This window comes from Mustela erminea, chromosome 8, assembly GCF_009829155.1.
Source record: "Mustela erminea isolate mMusErm1 chromosome 8, mMusErm1.Pri, whole genome shotgun sequence".
Lineage (NCBI taxonomy): Eukaryota > Metazoa > Chordata > Mammalia > Carnivora > Mustelidae > Mustela > Mustela erminea.
This window is the reverse complement of record NC_045621.1, coordinates 54063108-54070982: the sequence shown is the minus strand read 5'-3', so window position 1 is coordinate 54070982 and position 7875 is coordinate 54063108. Positions and strand designations below refer to the sequence as shown.

The 7875-nt window shown below is 37.9% G+C and overlaps 1 pseudogene; it reads left to right on the top strand.

The window, feature by feature from the left end:
• The first annotated feature begins 454 nt into the window (after positions 1-454).
• LOC116597927 lies at positions 455-564 on the top strand (annotated as a pseudogene).
• The last annotated feature ends 7311 nt before the right edge of the window (positions 565-7875 follow it).

Genomic DNA, 7875 nt, shown 5'->3' with positions numbered 1-7875 from the left:
AGGTCTTCTTTTCCACTCTGATCTAGATTCCCATTATTTCATACTCCATGATACATGGTAATCTCTAAATGAATATCACTGTATCTGTTCAGAGTGGGGAGGGAGTTACCATCAGCTATGACAAGAGGTTTGTGGGATGAGATCCAAAATTGTCCATAAAGAATGAAACAAATTTGAATAAATGGAAAGCAAGAGATATTTGGGGCAGAGCATGATCATATTATAGCCTCAAAGGAAGGGATTTGCAAGACGTGTTCATAAAACTGTGAGAAACTTCTCTCTGTTGTGAACAGGTGTTTTATGTGAGTTAAAAGTGGAAAGTTAAATTTGGGTCAAATTTCAGACTGTCTCACATATTTTGTTACTGAAAGTAATAGCAACAAGTAAAATCTAATGAATGCTCACTACGTGCTGGAAACTGCTAAATATTCCACATGTTTGAAAGCATTTGAACAGCTTTGCGCAGTGGCAGTATCATAGCCAATGAGGTTTATCCGAGGCGCGATTATTGCTAATTGAAAGCATTTGAACTTCATGAAAAATGTATGCATAGATGTGATTATTATCCCCATTTTACAGGTTAGGCAATCAAATCTCAACAAGGTTAATTAGCTGGTTAGTAAGTAACAAAGTCAGGACTCAATATTGTGGGGCCATGGAGAGATTTGGAAGAGTGTGACACAGTTGAAACAGGGCTATTGGAATGTTCATTTGGTAGAGAGTATCAGAATGAACCGGATGAATGGAAAGGCAGAGAGGCTGCCATGGAGACAATCTCTGGAGCTAGGCATTAAGTATAAACAGCCTTAATGAGAGACAAAGCTCTATTTAAATGTAAGGGTGATAAAGAAAGACAGAACAGACATGAATCCAAGACTTCAACTGGGAGAATTGTAGAACTAATTTTTTTTTTTTTTTAAAGGGCTGGGTAGGGAGAATCTTTGAAGGCAGGTGTACTAGTAATAGTGGTAATCAAGTTAGTATTCAATATGAAAATATTAGTGAATGGAAGAAATTATACGAGGATTTCCAATTAACAGTAAACACTGTAGTACTTAGACACAGCTCTTGATATATAGCTTTAAGATGATTGGACCCTTTTAGGGACCAAATTGGAATATTACTATGGTGAGTAATTGTGAATAATTGGCTGGAAAGGCCACAGGAATTTTCTTTCCGGGCTCCTGGGTGGCTTAGTGGGTTTAAGCCTCTGCCTTCAGCTCAGGTCATGATCCCAGGGTCCTGGAATCCATTCCCACATCCCAGGGAGCCTGCTCCATCCTTCCCCTGCCTGCCTCTCTGCCTACTTGTGATCTGTCTGTCAAACAAATAAGTTAAATCTTCAAAAAAAAAAAAAAAGTGGTTCAGAGTTGGAAAAAAAAGAATTTTCTTTCATAACAAGGTGTGTGTTTTTGCGTGCGTCTTCATAACTCTGCCTCAAAATCTTTTTTTTTTTTTTCCTACAGGTTGCTTCTTTGCAGAACTATGGCTCTGATGCCAGTGCTCATAGCCCACTGTATACACGCTGCTATGACAACCTTTGTCAGGTTTTGTCGTAATAGTTTTCAACATGCCTGTGTGCCCCCTAAACTCTATGGTCCTCAAGAACAGGAATTGTGTCGCAATCATCTATCTGAAGCAAGAAGCTGAGCAACAGTGAGTGCACAACAAATGTTTGTTTAGTGATGATTCTCAGCACCAAAAGGATACTTTTTATAACATAGGAGAAATAGAGACCAAAGATGTCTATTGTGTAACTTTTTAGCTAAATTAGACCCATGTCCTGTTGCTGAACAGTGTCCCAAAATTAAATGACCACTAAAGAGATGAATATGATAACATTACGACAGAGCTGGAGGAGGGGGGATACTCTTCAAGCAGATCTTGTTAAAGTCCCCTAATGATCCATTTGTGTCTAGTCAAATAGACTTTTATTCTTTTATTTAACTAAGATAGTTAAAGAATTATTAAGTGTTAAGCTCTGAAGTAGAGCTTTTATTTGGTATGGGACTTGATGGACTATATGTGTGTGTGTGTATAATATATGATAACATCTTTAAAATACTTTTGTAGAATCCTTATAACAGTGCCTAGCACATATTAAGTGCTATATAAAGTTCAAAGAAGGGATAAAGCTTTGTAGATCAAGTTAGAATACGAAAGCTTTTGTGTATTGTATTACTTAGGATAATGTTTCCTGCTGTAACAAACAAATCTGAATAAATATCAATGGCTTAATAAAAGTTTCTTTCTTGCCCATAGATATGGACATAAATAGTGCTCCCATATGGGATGTTCCTAGCTGGTAGCTGGCCTTCCCGGTGATCTTTCTGAAACAGAGAATCCCTTCATCTTGTAATCTGCCCTTCTCCAGGGCCTCCTGCTCATCTGCATCTAGATTGTGGATGGGAAAAAAGAGGGTGAGGAAGACATATTCACTTCTTTTGACCTTATCTCCAAAGCGACAAGTGTTCTTTCACTTAAATTCCTCTGATGATAACTAGCCACATGATCATGTCTGCTGAAAGGGAGAATGGGGTTTCTCATCTAGCTGTGGGCAGAGGGGGAAGAGTAAGTGCATTTGGTGAAGAGCTGAGCAGTCTTTGCCAGTTCTGGATACTTAGAAAACTCTTCTCTCTTCCCTAAAGAGATAACCCAAAATGCCATGCAATGAACAAACCCAGTCTGAAATCTAAAACTCTAGTGGAGATACAGCACTCTCTCTCTCTCTTACCCTGGTGCAGAAATGGTTATTCATGTTCTGCTGGCTTGTGATCTGAAGACAAGTTATTTCTGCTGCTTCCACCACCCTGTCTCCCATCCAGCATACAATGGTGGGATGGAGAAAGGGTGACTGCAAGGCAAGTTCCCAAGTGGAAAAGGCAACAATGAGAAATTCATAGCGTTTTGGCTGTCTTTGTTAGTTCGATAATAAAGTCCAGCTGGGCTGTGAAATACCTTTGCCTTATCAGTAGGGGAATTCCTTCCCAGTCTCTAATTATATCTTCTGGAAGATTTCATCTCCTTGTTTATTATTCTTGGTTTATTTTTCTTGTTCCCCTCAGGGAACTTCTTCTAGGTTCTCTTCAGTCACCTGTGAAGAGGGTGTTAGTTGTTGTTTGGGTTCTGTTTTTGTGGGGGGCATACTAGTCCCCCACCTATTAAGTTAAATTTTTTGGTTTGTTTTGTTTCATTCTGTTCTGTGTGCCAATAATTATGCCCAATGTTTCCTTCTTTATTTATTGCTTTATTTCTTTGTTTCTTCATTCCTATGCTTTTCTACCTTAACTTAATGACTTGGGTGGGGAGACTGTATGGTTAATCTTTGCTGTAAGACTGAGACACTCTGTTCAGTTAAGAAGTTTTGCTGGGCCTTTAATGTCCAAAGCTCTGTTCGATCTTATCTAACTTACTATTCTGAGGTCCAGAAATAAACATTGTTTTCAACTAAGTAAAGTTCTTGACTCTTTATTTTTTTAACTTTTACCTCAAAATAAGCTATTCTTACCTGAATTCATCTCTTTCTTATAATATCTTGCTAAGAGTAACATAGAGTAGCACACTATATTCTGACATCTTCCGGAAATTTCATTAAAAGCTATAGTCTCAGAAGGGATATATTCTGTCTTCTAAATTGTCACATGCTTATTAAATATTTCCCATAGTGTCACGGGAGTTTCCATCTCCCCAGCCTGCTTATCTTGACTCTTATTACCTGACCTCTCAGCCTGTGCTGTCCATTTCATATTTGCTGTTAGAGCAGGACCCTATATTCTGTTTTAAGTGGGATGAATACTGTTAGTTGTTTAAATAAAAATCTCCAAAATTTCAGTAGCATGAAGGTTTATTTCTTGCTGCTCTATAGTCCTCCTGACTAGATATTCTATTGCTTCCTCTCAGGAATGATCTACTGCAGCTGAATCAATCTCTCTCTCTCTCTCTCGTTTTGTTTATGTGTCTCTCTAGGTTTCCCAGACAACATTTCCCCTGCTTGAAAGTATTTGCACCTTTCTTCCAGCTAAATCATATCCCATGGAGGATGGGGTTTTCCTGTCACCCATGAAAACTGTAGACATGTGGATGCGGATTTGACAAAAGATTAGGCAAATTTGCAACTGCCAATGTCTGGTATGCCTCAACATTTTTAAACTCAAGCTCTTTAAACAGGAACATAAAATTTTATACTCTCCCACTTCCTTCCCCTACTAGTTTTCCCATTTTGAAGTGGGGGGTGGGTCAGTTATTATGTATTTCATTACTTTTCTGTTCATAGGATGAAATCCTACCAGAAGAAAGCATGAGGATAGAACAGAAAGGGGGAGAAAGAAAGAGAAGCAATAGGTCACATCATGGCTTACTTGCCTAACCCTGTAACTAGATGCTGAGTTGCTTTCTGGCAGGGGCTTTATCTGTAGAACTCCAGGACTGGACATGGTGATCTGCCCAGAGTGTGAACCTAATTCATGTTCCTGGATGTGTGATGAGGAGCACAGGTCCAGATTCAGAATGACATTGCTCAAACCCTTACTCTACCAGTTGTCATGAATCTTGGGCAAGTTACTTAATCTTTCTGAGCCTCAATCTCATCCTCTGAAAAATAAGGAAAATAAGAATGTGTACATCATAGGGTTGTTATAAGCCTTAACTGAAATAATAAATATAAAGTCTTAGAATAATGCCTGGGCCCATAGTAAGCTTTTAATAAGTATCAATCACAATGTTGAGATCTAGAACAGCATAATGAATGAAAGTAGGATTCTAAAGCCATGCTAATGAAGTTTTAATACCTGTTCTATTTATATGTAGAATATGTCTTAATTTTTCCAGGGTGATCTTATTTCTTTATGCCAGTTTTTACATGACAAACATTCACCAAATACTGATGTTATATAAAAAGACTAAAGGAATGAACTATTTAAAAGATAAAATTAATCCCAGGAAAGCAGTTCTAACAACGCTAATTCCTACACCCGACTTTGGTTTGTGGTCTTGTTTCTCACATTAACGTTAATGTGAAATGTTCCATTAAATGTGCCTATTTTAAACCAAAGTCTACGTCTTGGTTTTCTTTTCCATTTCCCAGTCATACCAGCCATACTGTGTAATTCGAACGAAAAGAAATTGTGGTGTCAGAAGGAACTTGTATCAGTACATCTCATAACAGAACATAGCAAGCATTTTCCTAATTGGCCAAGTCTTACAACCAGATATATTTGGGAAAGGGGGTGGATTGATATCATCTTCCAGGGAAGGAAGAATTGGATTTAAGAGCTTGGCTGTTTCACCTCTCACATTACCCAGGAGAAATAAAAAAGCAAAAATAATATCCTAGGAAACTGCATAGTGGTTTCTAATATGAAAGACTTTTAGTGACTTATTGCTGTTTGCAGTAGTATCTCATAGTTTCTGACAGTATAAAGCGTGCTAAGGAAAAAAAAAGATACCACCACCCACATTTTGTCTGGAGTTAATATGTATTTTTCCTCTTGTCAAAGTGTGGGAGGCTCTCTGTTTATATAATTACAGCTTTCAAAAATCACTTAAATAGACATGAGCAAAGAAGTGAAATTGCATGTGGAGTATTCGGATGACACTGAATCTGTCAGGTCTATGGGATTTTCGTACAAAAACTGAGATGTTTTTCGACTCTCACTTGGATGGAACTGTGCTTTGCTGGGGGTTCGGAAAACAGCTTTTCCATATTGCTGACAATCTTGACAATGGTCCTGATGAATTATCTGTACTAGACATCCTCCCAAAGCAACTGAATTCACTTCTTCTGTCAAGGAGATTTGGAGAAAAGCAATGAGCTTTGTCTTTTCCTGCAGCCTGGGGCACCATATATCCAAAGAGATTAGGAGGAGGAAGGCAAACCCAGGCCACACTTGCTAGCTACCCTTTTTCTTCCGTGCCTAATGGGCTATCTTTTTATCATATAAGGATGTAAGAGTGGAAATAAAAGAAGTAGGCACTCACGATGGAATTACACTTATATTTGTGAGGGGCAAGTATTTACCTTTGCTCACCAAACTCATTTTATTTTTTTGAACAAGTAAAAATAATCAGTTTTTTCCTTGACATTGTTTTTTATTTCTCATACTTTACCTTTTAAAATTTATTATACTTTACTTTTTTATTTCTAAATAGTTTTACTGAGGTAAATTTAACAGACATTAAACTGCACATTTTAAAAGTATATGATTTCAATTCTGACATATGTATATGCCCTTGTAGCCTATCATTAAAATCAGGAGATAAACATACCCATCATGCCCAAAAGATTTCTTGTGCCCCTTTGTAACCTCTCTGCTGCCCTTACCTGTGTTCCACCTCACCCTTCCCCACCGGCATCACCCCATCTCTTGGCAACCTGCTGCTCTGCTTTCTGTCTTGATAGATTGGCTGGCACTCTCTAGAATTTTATAGAAATGGGATCATACAGAACGTACTCTTTTTGTAGGGACTCTCCACTCAGCATAATTATTTTGAAATTCATCCAACTGGTACATGTTAGTTCTTTCTTTTTGTCAAGTAGCAGTCCATTATATGGGTGTATCACAGTTTGTTTTCCCATTCAACTGTCCACAGGCCTTGGAGTTGTTTCCAAATATAGGCTACTAGAGAAATGTTTTGACATTGTGTATAAGCCTTTGTGCATATATATGCTTTCATTCCTCTTGGGTAAATATCCTTTTTTATAAAAAAAGATTTCACCTATTTATTTATTTGAGAGAGAGTGAACAGGAGCAGGGAGAGAGGAGGGGGCAGGGGAGGGGGGAGAGGATCTTGAGATGACCACAGGTGCTCAATCGCATGACCCTGAGATCATGACTTGAGCTGAAACCAAGAGTCTGCCACTTAGCCAACTGAGCCACCCAGACGTCTAGGAATGGGATGTCTGAATCACATGCTAAGTATATTTTTAACTTTAGGAGAAACTGCTAAACTATTTTCCACAGTGGTTATACCATTCTAGATGCTGCTAACAGCACTGAGAATCACAGTTCCCCCACATCACCAGCACTTGGTATTGTCAGATGTTTTAACTTCAGTCTTTCTAACAGGCATGGAGTGTATATCATTGTGATTTTAATTTATAGTTTCCCGAGGCCTAAGACTATCGAGTATCCTTTCATGTTCCTATTTGCCAACCTTATATCTGTTCATACCTTTTGTCCATTTCATTGAGCTTTTGTTTTCTTCATGTCAAAGTTTAGTTTCTGTTTCCAAATATGTTATTCTATTTTTAAAATTAATATGCAACAAAATTGACTTTTTGGTGCAGAGTTCTATGAATGTTGCCACGTGCATGATTTCATGTAACCACTACCACAATTAACATATAAAGAAGCTCCATGACGGCAAAAACTCCGTCTGGTGGCACCCTGGTGTCGGCAATATTCTGCCTCCGCCCAACCTTTATTCTGTTCTCCATTCTATAGTTTTGTCTTCTCAAAATTGTCATATAAATTGTTTTATATGGGGGAGCATTTTGAGACTGGCTTCTCTCATTCAGGGCAATGCCTTGGAGATCAATCCACGTGTTGAATCAGTAGTTTGTTTCTTTTTTGTTGCCGGTTCTGTTCCATTATATGGATATACCATAGTTTGTTTATTGTTTGTTGCATGATATTTGAGTTGTTTCTAGTTAGGGGTAATTATGAATAATTTTATGTGCAGAGTTTCACGGGAACTTAAGTTTCTTTAGGAAAAAATACTTAGAAAGAGAACGTCTTGGTCTTATAGTAAATGCATGTTTAAAATACACTTACAGAAAGTGCCAAACACTTTTTCCAGAATGGCTGCACCTTTTTGCATTTCATAATGTGTGTGAGATCTAGTTGCTCATTAGAATTTAGAACTGTCAGTATTTTA